The 18,645-nt window shown below is 28.0% G+C and overlaps 1 protein-coding gene across 4 annotated transcripts in view; it reads right to left on the minus strand.

The window, feature by feature from the left end:
* LOC111035008 (leucine-rich repeat and immunoglobulin-like domain-containing nogo receptor-interacting protein 3) overlaps positions 1 to 18,645 on the minus strand; it is a 148,861-nt gene that overhangs the window by 110,370 nt on the left and 19,846 nt on the right. The window lies entirely within an intron of this gene.

Raw genomic sequence — 18,645 nt, forward strand, 5'->3', positions numbered from 1 at the left:
CTGGAGTGAGGGCGAGGGGCAAGATGCAGAAAAAAAAAAGGAGAAAAAAAAGACACACGGGGGTTGTTTAATTTAGCGTGGGGGCTATGGACTGCCGTGGAGGGGCGGAGAGGGAGAGTACAAGAACACACCATATTGCACTATGTGTTCTGAATACGCTAGACGCTGGCTGTAGAAAATGCGACGTTAATGCGGTACTTTCTCTTCCACTGCTACAGTCACCGCTGCCGACGTCCCACCACCCCCTCGCGAATCGCCCAACTCCTCCTCCCCCTCCTCCTCCTCATGCCCACCGCAGACAGAAAGAATCTCTGACACTGCGAAGCTCTAAAGTTCTCGTCCCTTCGTCCCCCGCTCGCGTGTTCGCTCGTTTGTCCGACTGCTGAACCCACTCCGCTAACGTTTTCATTTTCCATTCTACTTAGGTACGACCATTTACAGAATGAAATTTAAATTAACCAACATTTTGTTTTTAATCCTAAAATGTTGAGGTACCTACCTGCAATTATTGTGTACACGCTTGTATCATAGTCGTATTGCTCGTATTATTATATTGTGCATTTTTCGTTTGTTTTTAATTAAAATATTGACAACGCGCTACAGCGGCCACAGGCGTAATATATCGTTTGCCTCGTGTTGTGTATGTTAAATATAATACCAAGTGTATACCTTTAATTACCAGCTCGCGCGTTATGGAAGTTTATACGCATTCAAATATTACGTATTTAACCATTGTACACTGCAATATTGTGTATTTGTGTAGATAATATTTAATACTGATTAATATATTATACGACATGACTGAGAATGGTTATCCCGACACAGATCTATTATATACCTACGCGTATATTTACAGTGTCAGGTGATCAAATAATAATAAACTAAACCATTTGGCACCAATGAATTGGTCATCGATATCGATCGGTATTTCAAACTTTCAATTTTCAATATGAAAAACATATAAATATTTTTAAAAAGTTTTATTTGTTATTCCTCCTGAATTAAAAAAACACCGATTAAACGTATTGTCTGAATCTCTAGTCATAATAAGAAACAATAACGCAAATAACAATATTTAATATAATGAGTTAATATCGATGTGCGGGTCTACAGGGAAGGGGAGCAGGTAGGAATCGTGGAAATGGGCGAGTTTAAAGGTGCACTTTATGAAGAAAATAAAAAATCTAATATAGTCAAAAACGTATAGCTTACAACAAATTTCCAAACTTCCCACAAGAAAAACGTAAAAATAATATTACACATTCGTTATTTAGTAGTATTCATTTAAAAACTATTTTTTACCAGTGTTGACGTTTTGTGCATATTTATTAGTTTATAACTTACTATACTAGTCTTACGATGAAACCCAACCTGACCGGATTTTGGGATTATTCTTTGTTGTAAACAATAAACTGTGCAATAAATTTAAAAATTACCTCGACAAAGTTGAATACATTTTGGAAATGTTGAATTTTGTTTTCAAAAACAAACCTCACTACTTTCATCAGCCCTAAATACCCACTTTATAACCCACACACTTATATCTTGCAATGCAATTACTTCACTTTCAAGTGAACAGCTTTAGCAAATTAAAATTAATAAAAATCTAAATATAATCTATTATAACACGAAGCCGTTAAAACTTAACTTCTCTTCTGAATCACTTATCAGTGATATATTTATAAAATACAATAATAATTGCAAGGAAAGTTGATTATGAAAATTAAAGTTCATTAACGATATTTATATATATACAAAATATACTTTTTAATGTGTTATAGTTTGTTTTTTTGAAGTGAGTGCACAGTATTATGAGCGTAGCATTTTGACTAGCCCCGGGCATCAAATGTCATAAAAACCCAGCACTGACTGTTCATTGTAAATATTCACTTATATTTTAATTTCACGCAGAACCTAATAATAATATACATACATATTTATGTTGGGTTTTGTTGTTATTCCATTTAAGTTGTGTCGTTAAACCTCCTTCTTTATAATACGGATATTCGAATTTGGGACGGTTATACGTGCGTAGTATTTTTTTTTACCCAGTTAAGTTAATGCGGACGTTTCTATACTCTTCCATACCCGTGTTTGGCGATATAGCCGATTTTATGGTCCAAGTGGTTTCAATATTCAATAACCAATAGTGTTAGAGATGTTTTGTGCCCTTTTGAGAAACCAATTACACCAAATAGATAATTCCGACTCCGAGTACCTATAATATTTAGCAGGATCGTTTTGAGGGGATTTATAAGGTTAGTACATTGACCATGATTTAAATTTTATAGCCAATTAAACTAATTACGGTCAGGTAATTGTATACAATTTAACGTTAAATTGTTATATAGAATATCAATAAAATGTTTCAATATTAAAAATTACATTTCATTTTTACAGTTAAATAACGTGAGTTAGAATACCAATGTTTGTAAGCTGATTTTAATAATTATTAAGAACACAGTTTACATTAAATTTGTTCTTTTATTTAAAAAATAATTTAATTCACAGTAACGTTATTGTATAGAATGTTATTAATAAATTGTATAAATATGTGAACATACTTGCAATTGTAACAGTCTACAAGTCACATGTGTTTAATAATTATTATGCTCTCCGAGCTTATACGAACTGTACACATAAAGTTACTCCATACTGTCTTTGTTTTGCACACAAGAAAAAACAACAGATTTAATATTTATAACTCAATTACATCAACACGTTCCACAACAACCATCCGTACAACCCACCGGATCTCAATAACCATCAAGTTTTCCTTCTGTGTGGTTTATTTTTAAACATTTGTAGTAAAGTAATTTAATTAGTGCTATCGGTAAGGCAGTTCTGTCAACTTTTCTTCATATTTAATCATACTTTAATTAATATACTGAACACAAAACAAATGTATAATCTCACCTATTGGGCTCCATACAAATGAAACAATGGATCATCGATATTGGAACAATATTACAAAACTCAAATAATGAATTCAGATTACTTCATAAAACTATTTAATATCGGTAAACAAAAATAACAAACACTTTAATTTGTTTGTTACGGGAGATTGTTTTTATCCACTTCTGACTAATGAAGGAAATGATTTAAACTAAAACGCCAATATATTCAAATACAAGGAAAATCGACCATGAACAATGGAAGTCAACCATACGAGCCAATTACAAATACTCCCCCCTTCATAAAAACAAAAATTGTCAAGATAGTAACTGCCTATAAAACTATGAAGATAACCTATAAAGCTCTTCAAATATCAAAACACGAATTCACAGGAACGCAGTTCAATTTATCTCGCACTTAATAGATATGCAATTCACAAGTACAAAATAATTGCACAGTAACTATTCTTCAAAATACTAGGCATATTTCCTAGAATGCACCCTGACATCCTCGAAACTCTTGTAATCAAACAACCAACCCATCTCCATATATATATATATATATATATATATATAATATACATGACCCTAGCTCAGGTAATTTGCATGTCTCTCTAACTATATAAACACAAACATCCCTACCTTTTCCATTGGATCTGGAGTACTAACCTTAGGAGCTGCACTAATAACTTGAAACAAAAATTTTAAACTGTATGTAAGTATGTTAGTTGTAGTAACTATGCCTGAGAATCTTTCCCGTCTTCTAAAAATATAATAATGCTGTGACTTATTACACTAACATTTCACTGATGAAAGTCTCGCTAATAATAGACTTCTTTTTCAAGACTATATGACAGTAATTTTAAAAGTTTGTTTATTGCACAAGAAATATATTAATTGTATACTGAAATTAAATAGTTGAAACACTTAAAACAATAAATATTATATATATTTATGATTTTTTCCCACTTGTCCTCATTTGATTTCATTATTTATTGGTAGACGTAATATTATAATATGCGCCTTTTATTTTAAAATCAATTTATTTTTAATACTAATATTTTTATTTAATTTAAACTATTGCTGAGTCTTTTTTTTTAGATTAAATATCGTTATTGTTTTAATTAAATAATCATACCTTCAATAATTATATTCAAGTTTAAAAATTATGATTTTACTATTCATTTATTAAAAAGACATGTTTAATAATAAAATAAGAACCAAAATATTTCAAGCAAATTTTTTTTTTTGCTATTTAAATCTAATCTAGTTACTTTTATAAGCTTTAGTCGTTTTTTCCGATATTGTTACAGGATTATTTAAGGGGAAATGCGCAACAGCTTGTATAAAAAACCTTATATCTCATGATAAAAGATCATCAATAATCCTACGAAGTTTTATATTATATTGACGTTATGATAGTATTTCAAGACTTTTTCCGTTTCAATTCCTTTTATAGATTAGATGCGTTTAGCTAAGACAGAATATATGGAATAAGCAATTGTTCTTCTAAAACCTTAAAGAACTTATAGAAGATACTATAAAAATAGATCATTATAACAACAAATAAAATTGTTTTTGTTATGAATTATATGAGCTTTATAAATACAATAAGTACATAATATTATAATTATTAATGTTATTGATAAGAAAAAGAAAACGAGAAAAAATTTAAAAAAATTAATTTTGGTAAAGCAAAAATTAATAAGTAAAATAACTGAAATTAGTAACCATCAAAATAAAAACTGCACTACCTATGAAATGATAATATGTGCTTCAATAATAATTAGAGATAGATAGTTTCGACAAATAAAGACGCATTTCGCCAAAATGTAAGATTTTAATAAAGTGACACGCATTGATGTTTATTTTTTCAATTTAAGTTGTTTAGTTACGTAACTTTATATTGCTCATAAACCATAGTAATTGAATAATCATTTTGTAATCATAATTGTTTAAATAAAATTAATGTGCTTATATCGCTCATATCATATAGTAAATGACAATTTTAATGGCGAAAATTAGTATAATATTATGTAGGTACAACGTATTTCAATGCTGCACATAATATCATTTTTATGGACACTTTTCTCATTATTCAGGCACACTTTGGACTATTTCCTAGTTACAATACACTAAAACATTATATTATTTAGGTAATAATTGTTTGGATATACTTTAAATATGCATCACTGTCGATATTGATGTTGTCTATATAGCGTGTAGGTATTAGGTACATTAGTTGAATATTACTAGTTATTTGAAAAGTTTTACACATTGGTTAAACACTGAGTAACAAACATGTATATATGACGATTAACATGTATAGTAGTTTCAAAATATTAGCGTTATAGATGATTACAACCCACATAGTGATATTTATCTTGCACTAATTAATATCTGGGTATAATAAATCAAAATAAAATACAAACAGTCTTGTTTTTTTATGTATTGAAACTCGAGTCTTAAAGTAGAGCCAAACAAACATTATGATTAAAATATAAAAAAAATATTTTAAACATTAAATTCAGAAGATGATGACTGAAATACAGAATTCTGTTTTCAATTTTTGAAAATTATATGAAAATGCAGTATTCTATTTACAAGTCTGAACAAATATGAGTTATTCGTAATACTATTATTTATTGTAACTTAAATTAAAAAATGTTTTGGAACATTGCTACTCAATATTCATGTCACTGATTTTGGCAAGCATATTACAACACATGCTAAATCAAGATAGAATATAGTCTATTGTAGCAATGCAGCTAAATTAATTGTCTATTGGACATAGTTACGTGAAACGAAACTGAATGAAAATTTGTTCATAGTACAGCTGTTATGGAAGAAAAAGAAAATGGAATAAAAAATATGTTTCGAAATTTCCATTAAAGTAAAATAATTAAAACTTCAATTAAAGATTTCTTAATTATAAAGACTTTTGTCTAAAACGTTAAACGTTAAAAATTACAATAATGTTGGAATAACTCCAAAAGTAGGATTTCAAGGCTTTGAACAAATTTTCTGAATGTAAGTTAGTACAATACGCCATAATATTATATTAAATCAAATATTTACATTAAGCATTTTTCACAGAGTTCTGTGATATGTTTAAGATTTTAAAAATAATTAAACTATACATTTTGACTAATCTAATAATACCTACATTCCATTTTGTATAGAGTTTATAAGGTATATCATATATCATGTATATTGTGTTTTAAAACACATTACAACTAGAATAAGTACTCATATATAAATTATATTTAAAATACACGTGTCATTATAAAATGCTACATTAGTCCTGTCAAAATGCGTACCTAATCAAATTAAAATTAATTTTTTTTTTAATTTCAAAACTTGTGTTTTATTTTCCAAAAGCAACATTCATTAAAACTTAAAATGGTGATGCAAATAATATCAAGGTAGGGGCTTTCACAATTCATGGTGAAATGACTTGTTTTGTTGTTGTATAATTATACATTATAGGGTACCTACTTATTTTTGTTTTTATTATTTTTATTTTATTTAATTGTATCATATTAATTATTAGACGCTTATTTCAATTCATGAATATTTTCATACTAAATTTCTGAATATTAAATAGTTGGATAGCTTATGTAATTAATGAAAACTAGTGAAGTACCAAACTACTATCCTTTTCATTAATTTTGTAATGTATAATTTTGTGCTAGAAAATGGGTTTTAGTCTTAATACATTAAGAAAACTGTTTTGTTTTAGTTTACTGCACTAAACTAATGCTAGCCATCACGTAAAATTTACATAAGATGTTTCAAATACAATTTATAAAAAGTTTATGACTAAGGCTAACCATAGATAATATTTAACAAACAGTTACATTATAGTACGCAATCATATTGTTTTCTAACTTCTAAGTAAATAAAGTTACCTTAATGATTAAGTATTAATTTTGCTCATTTAGTTAAACCTGCATACGCTATAATATGAATTGTAGTCTTAATTGATATATATTATTTTATCGTTTTATTTGGTGCCCACTTAGATACTATTATAATTTATAATAGGCATAACATTAGTATGTGCAAAGATACTTTTTACTTCGCCCCCCCCCTTCAAACCCTGGTTTATATTTCTGCAGACGTCCTTCTATAAAAATACCATAAAATTAGTGCAAATATTTTGTATTGCTTACAGACATTGATAATCTAAGTAAATGTTACATGTTTCAAATTTCTTTAAATTTTTTTTTTGAATAATAACAAATGCCTTAGAGGATAAATGGTTATTTATTTTCTTATTTGAATATCTAATATCGTAAACATTTCTATCACTTCGTATAAAAAAATAATGTGTCTGTAAGCTAAACCCTTTTTTAATTTATAGTAAAAACTTGTAAGGAATTTCGTATATTATTTTCAACTCTAGTGTGTTATTAAAACAAAAAAATAAATATGAATTTTTGACAACAAAATGTTTTGCGAATGTTCTTGATGAATTCCGTAAGAATGTTAACTTTAAACGCTTATAAAAAAAATATGTTGCTTTATGTTTTCTATATTTTTTAATTGGGATATGAACAACTTATAAGGAGCTATTGTATTACATTTTTAAGATTCTTTACTTTATAGTAAACATGTTATCATCTTTTTACAGTTCACTTTGAAAAGAACTACTTTGGCAAAAGTTCTAACTAGATCAAATTTGGCACTAGGAACAACCTTCAAAGCTGAAGATCGAAGCATTATTGTATTGCTCCTATAAACGTGACGTCAGCACAAAAAAAAGAAACTATTGTTAATCCAATACATTCATTCGCTTCGATCAGAATCTATAACTAATATAAATTGATTATCTAGTCATTCCTCAAAGTGGAATTGTTATTGGTGTACCTACATTAGACATATTTTATTACATTTGTACAAAAAGTACAAAGAAGTACATCAATATTGATTTCGATTTATTCCTGTACCTAACCATAAAGTGTATATTTCTATTAAAGATAATTTTTTTTTATATATTAAGTCTTCATTTTAACCGCAAACTATTACAATGTAGTTAAGATATTTATAAATTTTTTTTTTTTGTCAAAAGAATATTTTTTGCAGGTAGTAATATTTAGTTTTATTTAGTGGAATACATTTTCGTATAGATATTTGATGTAAGCGAACAACAGGTTGATTCTATCATCTAAACAGAAATAGAAAGTAAATTACATCTACCTCTGCCGAAGCAAGTTACTTTAATTACTTAAATAATAATCCATCCAATTTAAGAGCTGACATTATGAATACTAATGTTAAGTTCGCTACAAACAATATAACTAATTGTATTATTCACACCATTCTAATTTATCTGATACCTACTTATATATATTTAATGTATAATAATAATTTATTCTTAACTCAATAAAAATCCTATTCATTATTGAGATATTATAATATTATGAAATACAAAAAAAGCTTTTTAAAAATGCAACGAATCTGTTTATTTTTAAATGGATAGTTGATCAATGTTATTATTTGAAATATTAAGAAATCTATTCAGTTATTTTAACCAAAATTATAAGCTAAACATAATTTGTTTTTGGGTTATAATCATCTGATTTATATCCGTACAATATAACATTGTACATTAAATATAATTAATTATTTTTTTCATTTTATTTCAAGAAGTTTGCACGTTCATTTTAAACGTATATAATATGAGTCATAAACATTCACTCCCTGCAAAAATTATAATAAATTATTTTTATTATTAATTCGGGCCACTTAAGTCTCATACATACAAAGTTATATTTATGATCTTAGATTGTAATTTTATTATATGCAAAAAAAAAAAAATTTTTGTATTAAAATCTACCGCGAAAAACCTTTTTTATTTTTTTTTAGTTTATACACCTCGAAAACATCTGATGCAATCCCTTAAGAATTGTAGACGAGCTAATAATTGCAGTTCGCATAAATTTATTCCATTTGTAAGTCAATTAGTGGCTACACACATATTTTTTAATTACAAAAACAGTATTTTCATAATTCACTTTAGCCGGAGTTTGCATTTATTCTGGATTTTTTTCCTCTATTCCCTGTCTCTTCACCCGTTCTAGTACGCAATTTGCCCGGCTGACACTAATAATTTGTGTTTACACAAGACGCGCTAAAAACGCCCTTACAACGCGGTCGCAAAATAAACACATGCATGCGCGCTTGTACATCCGTCCACATAATAACCCATGGTTATAAATTATTCAGCACAGCACTCTTGGTTATGTCGCATTTATGCAAATATCCAAAACTTTTTAATTTTCATAGCTGCGACGAACATTTTATTGATAAAGTCCCGTAATTTGGCTAATATGTATACAACTATATGTCGAGGTCGTGATTTGTTTCGGTGGATCTTATAGTCTTATATTATGTATTGCAATAATTATTTAAATAAAAGGTCGTTCGACGATCACTCGTAAGAATTTATTTCACTTCTCAAATATTGGGTGCCTGGATACATGACACGTTCAACACGTTTAACGACTCGTTGGCGCATGTTGAACAATTTTCGTATTCTTTTTAAAAACTCATTGTTCGGAGAGATGTTTGATAGGTAAAAACAAACCCCGTTAATCTGTATTCTAACATCCATTATTAGATACTAATGAGCAATGAAACATCGCTATGGTACATATTTTATGTGTATTTCTATAATATTATAATAATATGAAAATACAAATTACTCACTATAATATTCTATTATTATGCTTATGAAAATAGTACGTCGTTGGTACGTTTTGGTTTCAATAAATAACATTAATGGGTTATTCTCGCACAGAGTCTTAAAACATAATGATCATTAAATATAATAAATGTATTTACCTACTGAAAAATTAAATTTTGGAGCACCGTGGGAATGTTTATGAGGGACAGCAATTTCACTTGACGCTAAATATTAGCCATAGATTTCGATGTAAATTAAAAGGGGGTTTTTACCCGAAATGCGAACACAATAGTTGTTCAACACTACAGAAAAAAGGAAACAAAATTTAACAAAATATATTTATATTTACCAACAATATATAATATAATATATACCTACATTGTATATTGTATCATATACATATTTTTTAACATAGTATAAAATAATAATACAGTGCAGTGTTATTTCATTCAGGTAGATACACCCTATTATTTTAACACCGGAATACTCTTGTTCTTTTGAAATTTCTAACAATAGGTCATATCTCTTACTGCCCTTTGTCTCACGTTTTCCGTCTCTTTATATTTTTACGGACATAGGTAGCCCATTGATATTTTCCCACCGTCAACGCATGTGATTCCATTCTTTATTTGTGCGTTTAACTACCAAAATTAACTCAACACAAAGTTTCAATGTCTTTTGATAAATCTAACACAACAGCGAAAGTGTAAACTTAACAGTTGTGTTGACAGATATACAGGAAACAAATATTCAAATGTTGTTGAAAAAAAAAGTCTATAATAGGTGTCTATCATTAGTTTAGAATAATTATTTAAATATATGAAAGCAGAATATATAGTATATACAATACCAATTTTCAAATATAACTCAATCAACATTGTGTTCAAACTAATCGATTCGAATTGTTGAATGTGTACAATGTTTATGTGACATTGTAATTAATTTACGGCATATGAGCAATTCAATTTATACATCAAGCATGTACATTTTTTTTAACCTACACAATATCCTCTACACTACACACAGTTTTATTTTTAATATTTTATAATCAAACCAAAGTTATAAATTTACCATCATAAACTTTTAAAAACACCATCAACGGATTAACTTAGTGTTTTTACTTCTATTTTGTTTGTATTCTTTAATAATTTGAACTCTAAAATAACACAGAAAGTATTTAAATGACCTGGAGTGATAATAATTGATAAATGAACTTTACACAGGATTTATACACGAGGCATCGCCAAATCGTCTCAAATCTTTAAGGGTTTCAATGCCACCCTCCCCATCTCATCGACATGTAACCAACTAAGCACTACACAGAGGTTTAAAAATAGATACAGTTGATTAACTGGCTAAAAAATACTACACAAAATTTTATACCAAACTACCACAGCACCTTCCAAATCCTCTCATTTTTCACTTATCTCACACTTCGTTCCAAAAAAGCCGGTGTCGTGATCTCTCGAATTGGTAATTTAACAAGTACTGAAGCAGGGTTCTATATCAATGGATTTTCAACCTCCCTCATCGGGTTAATATCAATAATCATATTTTCGTACCTATACAAATGGAATCATATTTACTTATAATTGTGATCTGTATTTAATATAGATAGTAAATTAAAAGAAAAAAATACGGTCTATACTTATAGTCATAACAGTTTAATTCATTTGCTCAATTAATGAATTAGGTAATGATTTTCGTACTAATATTTGTCTTGTTTTTGTTTTTTTAATAGAACCTAAACATATTATATTGCATACTTTTAGTCATTTAAATCTATTAACTATTTTACATCGGCATTAATTAACTGAAACTAATTTAGCAGTTTGTAATATTTCATGACAATGATTATAATATACTTTAACAATATTAACCAAATTTAATAATTATCGGGATCAATTGGTCGTGATATCAAACGTTACCAAAATAGCTTATGGGTACCTGTAATAAACCATATATTATCCTTAAATAGATTTGAAAAGACAAAATAATTGATAACTATAATGTGATTTTATGTTTCTATCCACAGAGTCATCTAGTATTTAAAACGAATCATTTTCATTAAAATATCCAAATTTATTCCGTAGACTATTTCGGTGTAGATGCATTCATTAAACAATAAAGCTCACGTGTTTCAGAAATTATTGAAGTTTATACGTAGGATCTACTGGCAGCCCAGGGATATAAGACGACCCACTTACAATGTAAATATTACATAGTGGAGCAAACATTTGCACATGTTATTCACCATAACCTATCCCATTGACCGTTGTACATACATGATTTTCATATGTATACATACGAACCATTTTAGTATATACAGCAATATTGATGCCAACATAACCCTTTCTAAACGTCAATGGCTGTTATTGTTATTATTATTCTCTTTTATCTTAATTTGTTTCCTATACATATATATGCCTTATGTTATATAACATAACGCAAAGATTACTATTGTTAAAATAACCCATTTTCTGTACAAGGTGAAGGTACAGTGATATTCCCGGTGGTGCCTTTTCGGACTCGTGTTAAATTGGACAATTTAAAAAAAAACTTATAGTAGGTAATAAATTCGAATTCATCGATGAAAAAGATTATAAGAATTGCACATGTTCAGTTCGTAATGTTATGTCCCAAACGCCAATTTTTGCAGCTGTTTTAAATTTTCAAATTTTCAACTCGTGTTAAGATTTGTTCTCACCCGAATCAATTGATTTCGTTATTACACATTACATTATAGATTGTTAATACATTTATTTATTCATTTTTAATTGTAATTGTTGTAATCATAAGTCATTTTTTTTCCACGATAAAATCGAATATGGGATCTATGGTATATTTTTATTTTTAGATATTTTTATGAAAATGAAAAAAATATTTTGATGATTAAAAAAAAAATGTGTAAAAATTCAACTTAAATTTAAGCATCAAAGATATATCACCTAATTGATGTGTTGTAATAGTCGTCAGAAATGGCATGTAACTTCTGTCAACTAAACAAAATAATCTTATAATAGAATAATATTCAATGTAAATATTTATAACCCTTAGTTTATACTATAAAATATAATATACCAAATATATTTAAAGCTGTAATGTTTGCATACAATAAACGTTTAGTTACAAATAACGTTCATGTTTTTTTTTCGGATTTAAAAAAATATATATATATATTTTTAGTCATTATATTTAGCATAATATATTATTAAAATGTATAGGTAGTATATTATAGTATATTATATTAATTAAATTGTAATATTATGCACTAACGAAACTATGTAATACATAAAAGTGATAACAAAATAAAATAACGAGTAAACACTATTTAGTATACCTCATGCGTTTATTAATATTTGAAAAAATTCAAAAAAAAATATTTTTTTTAGGTACATTCATCATATTACTAATACGAGATTAAATCTATTATAAACAAAAAATATGCGAAATTACTAATTTAATTATTATAAACGGCTAATATATTTCGGTACTCAATCAATCTTACCGAGTAATAAACAGGCTGCAACATTTCAATTCTGCGATTGCACACTAATTAAGCAGCTGGGAATACAAAAGGTTATCGTTGAACAATGTTAATGCGCAATTGAAAAAAAGCATCTCCTGATAAAAAAAAGTGCTATTTTATTTTAAATTAACTTTTTAGCATACGTCTTTTGTAGGTAACCATTTTGTACCATGCATATTTTGGCCATGAAATCACGCTGAGTCCAAAATAATTGTTAAAAATAACAGAGAATCAAATTGTGATACTCGATAAAATATACCAACGCTTTTATTAAAACGCAATTAGCCGTATTTTGATCATAAATATTTAATCAAGTTTAAATAGCTTTCTGGTATAGGGACCATGTGTTCATAATGAAAAAAGTACTGTTTTTCCACTGCACTTCCACTGAGATGATATTTTATTTATTTACACAGGTAGTTAAATATTGTATCTTTAGAGTAGATGAATAATGAAGATATTTTTCACATCATAATATTAACCTGGCAGTAGCTAATAATTTTTATGGTAGGTAGGTACTCATTCCTCACTCGTGCTTAAACAAATGTGTGTATAGATTATAAAGGTTATTTAAATATAATATTTCCATGGTCGTGCATCGATGAACATGAGTTATCCAGTTCCAACGAATAATGTTGAGGTATAATCTTTGGCATTAGCAGTTAAGCGCATTGTTCTGGGAAATTAAAACTGTTTGTCATCACAATAAATCTTAATAATGAGAATATAATATCGCCTTTTTTTCAAACACAATTTTTCATACGACTGTACACCTAATGTTAGAAAACAATTTAAGATCCCTATAATGATTTCACTGGGATAATTTGGAAGAAACAATATACTGCAATACTGCGGCTGTTCAGCAGTATATATAATCAACATTTACTTAGAATCTCATTTCCGGAACAATGCTATCGTGAAAAGAAAACAGTTTCAACGTCCGGGCAGTCAGGAAATTCGTAGTAAAATTCGCTTATTGTCTGTCCATTTTTTCGACGGGATAAGTAAAATACTTTGTCGATCTTAAATGAAAATAACTTTTTTTTTAGTAGAAATGGACAGATATGTAAACTCATATTGAATTATATTTTTATCATAGAATTAATGAATGCGATTACAGAGTATCTGTAGAAATGAACTTTAGAAAATGTATTGAGTTTATATTCAATACAAGTTGTATCCGTACACCTATGGTATTTGAATTGAACTATACGATAGTTTGCAGGTATACCAGCTTTTAGTTACTATTTTTAAATATTTTATATTAGTTATTTGTTATAAGTAAAATAAATTTTGAAAATCTACAATAACCGTTACCGTCATACATACAAATTGTTGCGTATCCATCCGTATTTTGTTTTGTACTTTATTATTATTTTATTAATTTACTATTTATTTATTAGTAATTTGTTTTTTAAAAACGGTAAAATTAATGTTGCATTGAAAAATCAACAGTATAGTTTTTATAAAAGTGGATACCTAACTGCATGACATAAGTCAAATGCAGGGTTTTCTTTCATACAGCCACGGTAACAGTTATTACAACTTAACAATATAAAGATTGAAAAATATTGTTGAAAAATCTTTTTCTGGTTTAAAATGTGGTCATTTTAATAAAAATGTATTATTACATATTTGTATTATTGAATTTTACCAGAAATTTATGTTTGTAGAAGAATAAAAAAAAAGTTTAAATACTACCATAACTAAAAAGTAAATGATAAATACTAATCATAGACTATAGTCTTCTTTGTTTATCAATGTTAAAAAAAATCATGTTTTTGTTGATGCCATGACCATATTGTAACATAAATATTATTAAGCAATTAAACCACCTATACAATTGTTTACCATGCTTCTTTTTTTGAAAAATGATGTAACACGTTTCTTTAGACTCAATATTATAAGATACAGTCGAAGAAATTCAGAATTTTCATAAACCCGTGTATTTAGATATTTAACTTCGCACTCAAGTGAACTCGCCCGAATAACAATCGAAGTATGAACTTTGCTTTGGATTTATACTGCGTACGACTATTGTGGGTAAAAAACTTTCGACAGCATTTTTCTTTTACTTTAAAGATAACAAACATAAAAAAATAATGCGATTTCAAAATCCTTTGCGAAACAAATATGGGGGTTGTGGAAGACAATGGATTTCATTCTGATTCCTGAAAACATTCGAACCGGAACAAACGTGGTCAATTTGGCTTAGAAGGCTAAGATCAACTTTTCATAGTTAACAACAAAAAAATTATGTTTTGTTCGTTGTAAGTGTGTTTGACAGATATTCTTCGGACAATTTGGAATAAGTAATTTAAGTTGCCTGGCGGGTCAACAATTCACGGCATTTTTCGTGAATAAACATTTCATTATTATTTCGTTATTATTTACACCACAGTGAAATTAATATTCCATTTTTTTTTTGTTGTTTGTATTTTAAAAGAGCTAAAGTTGATCTTACAATTTATATTATGTAGGTCTGCTGTTAAATGAATACACCGAGTTTTTTAGTTGCAAATCAGATCATAAAAAAGACATTAATAACAAAATCCTATGATTTTAATATAATAATATCAATATTATATATTGGTTTTCAACTAAATTACATGGTCTGGATATTTGGATATTTAGTTTGACTAGGTATTTACACTGAACTTAATTATCTCTGGTTTCATATATGTACACTGCAAAGGATGTAATAACTACCTAGCTCAAAACTAAACTCTTAGCTTATTATTTGCTTTACATGAATATTCGAACGGATGCATAAATTAATTTCAAAACATTAGACATATTTTACTCCTTGTATTTCTGGGGTGCTTCGCCAGTGCATTCTATGTCCGACATTATAGGACCCACACACATCCTCCGCTCAATTCCCGTAATCTTATCATCTTCAAAAACCAAGGAATATAAGGAACCGTTTTTCATTCTGACCATTGTAGGAGCTGAAAGGATAAGTTTCGTGTTTGGTGGCGCGAGAAAGGAAAATAAATTTACTCACTACCCCGAGCATATGGCATATCCCTTTTCAGATTCTGTACATGGTGGTAATGGAGCGGTAGCTATGGAGGTGGGTGAGAAAAGCAGCAATTTAATGAATAGTGCTGATAACATCGCGGGTCCAAAACTGCGTTTATCTGTGGGAAATACGGGTCCTGTATACTTCCATGACCGGTTTCTCAACTATGAGTCCAATCGGTATATTATGCAGATGATCATAGTAGATAGTTGTATTAGGTACTGTTAACATCAAATTTAAAATGTCAATAAATCTTGTAAGCTTGGGACATACTTAACGCAACCATTTAATGTTGAAAAACATCTAGTTACTAGTTCACACTTTTTTGTTCTCGAGTAGATAGTAAATAACAAAAAAAAAATATTTATTTAAAATACAGTTTATAACATACAGACAATTATTGAATAGCATATTTGAATACAATCAATATTAGTTGACGAATTTTAATACGAATAAAATATATAGCCATACGGGTAGATTGGTTGTTAATTCAAAAAGATGCCTGAGGTTTCTTCTTATCACTATACTGTTGTTTTCTTCATTAACTATCAACTCTTCAAATGTTGATTCGAACATAATTTTTGTACATGATGATAATTTTTCAATTTACATTCACAGCGTTTTCCTTTTTTTTTTGTTTTACATTAACCGTTAACACGGTCCCCGGGGAGGAGATTTTCGCATAACAGATCTACGTGTTTTGCATCTGTGACCGAATTTGTCTATAGTATTTTCTTCGCGAGTGTAAAAACAGCGCCAGTTAAGATTTATTCCAAAATCAAACATTTGGAAATCCAAACAAATTTATATTCACCACAAATGGCCCTAAAACAGTATTATGGACGGATGCCATTTTTATGTTTAACAAAAAAAAATTATTGTAAGAAATTCGAGCTAAGTGCTTTTTTTTCAATTTACAAAGCCGCGTTTTAATAGTATATAACATATATAATTTACGTTTACACTTTTTTATCATTTTGTTTATTCGATCACGTGATTGAATACTTTGTGTAAGAATGTATAAAGGTAACAATTCGGGACATATCATGGTAATTGCCTGCATCCCATTTTGTTAGCACTCATACATTGTAATGAATAATAATGAATAACGAAAAATATTCATACTTTAAACCATTTCAATGTAAAACCCAACCTAAACTTAGCCCAAAAGATAAAATAATAAAAATATAATTCTACAAAATGTTCAACTGTCTATACACTGTACCCATGCGATACATCGTAACACAATTATTGCATGTGTTGTACAAATATATATTTACATAAGTATTTTAAATATTTTATGGCAGTACAATATATTATATGTTACGCACGAATTTATGTTGATATTTCACATATAATTCTGCACGGTAGATATTATTCAATGCTTTTGAATATAGGTACTACTTTTGGTATTCCGGAAAATCAATAAGTTTACTATTGAAATATAAAAAATGCATTTTTTATTGTATATTCTACACGGTGCACCGAAGTTCGAATATTACACGAGATGCTATATCTGTCAACTTGAATTTATTTCCCTCATAAATATATATTTACGTATTTAATATAATGTACATTTGTACGGGCTTAATTATTATAATGAAATAATTTGCTATGAATAAAGGTTTATGTAGCTCTTCATTATTGCGTATCGGATTACTGATATAAAATATCTATATTGTATCGGTGTCAGCGAATAATAGTAATAATTACTAAATTAAGCAATAATTTTTATTTTCATAAAACTAATACGTATGCGGAATACTGCAGTTGTTACCTATATTTTGCGGTATAAATATATTTATTTATGACTTTCCTTGAATACTTACTTAAGATGTTTTGAAAACTTTTTGATTCCGCTTGTATAGGATACCGAAAAAAAAACACACGCATATTGCTAAACTAAACCAGGTTTTTTGTGAGCTTCCCACTCGTTTCTACTCGATGTGTATTGTATACATACATATTTTTCTATACCAACCACCGGTAAAGGTTTAATATTTTAAAAGATGGAAAAGTTAAAGAATTTTCCCCCACAAAATAAATGTATTATTACGATGATGTTTATGGTCAGTGTGCATTATATGTGTTGGTGTCAGATGCTGTTGATGGAGCTCGGATGTGGTTGATTGCCTATATGAATTTTAATTAAAAACATATTAATAAAACCGCATTTTATATTAATATTATGTATATTTTTTTTTATGTAAATTTAAAACATTTTTAAATTATCACATCAATTCAATATGCTCATTTGAGTAAGATATATTGATGTATAAAAAGTTTCCTATCATAAATTATTTTTATAGACAAATTATTAAAAACGATAATTAATTTCTAATGATTCTCTGATAGGTAGTTTGTTAAAATTGCATTGTTCTTGGTTATTTCATTAATTAACCTAACCTTAAAATTAAAGTTCTATTGATCTGTACTATAAATTATAACTGTAATCCTATCACACTCTATAGTGAAATATTTGAAATTACAATTTAAAATGTAAATA

The sequence above is a fragment of the Myzus persicae genome, unplaced genomic scaffold (assembly GCF_001856785.1).
Source record: "Myzus persicae strain clone G006 unplaced genomic scaffold, MPER_G0061.0, whole genome shotgun sequence".
Classification (NCBI taxonomy): domain Eukaryota; kingdom Metazoa; phylum Arthropoda; class Insecta; order Hemiptera; family Aphididae; genus Myzus; species Myzus persicae.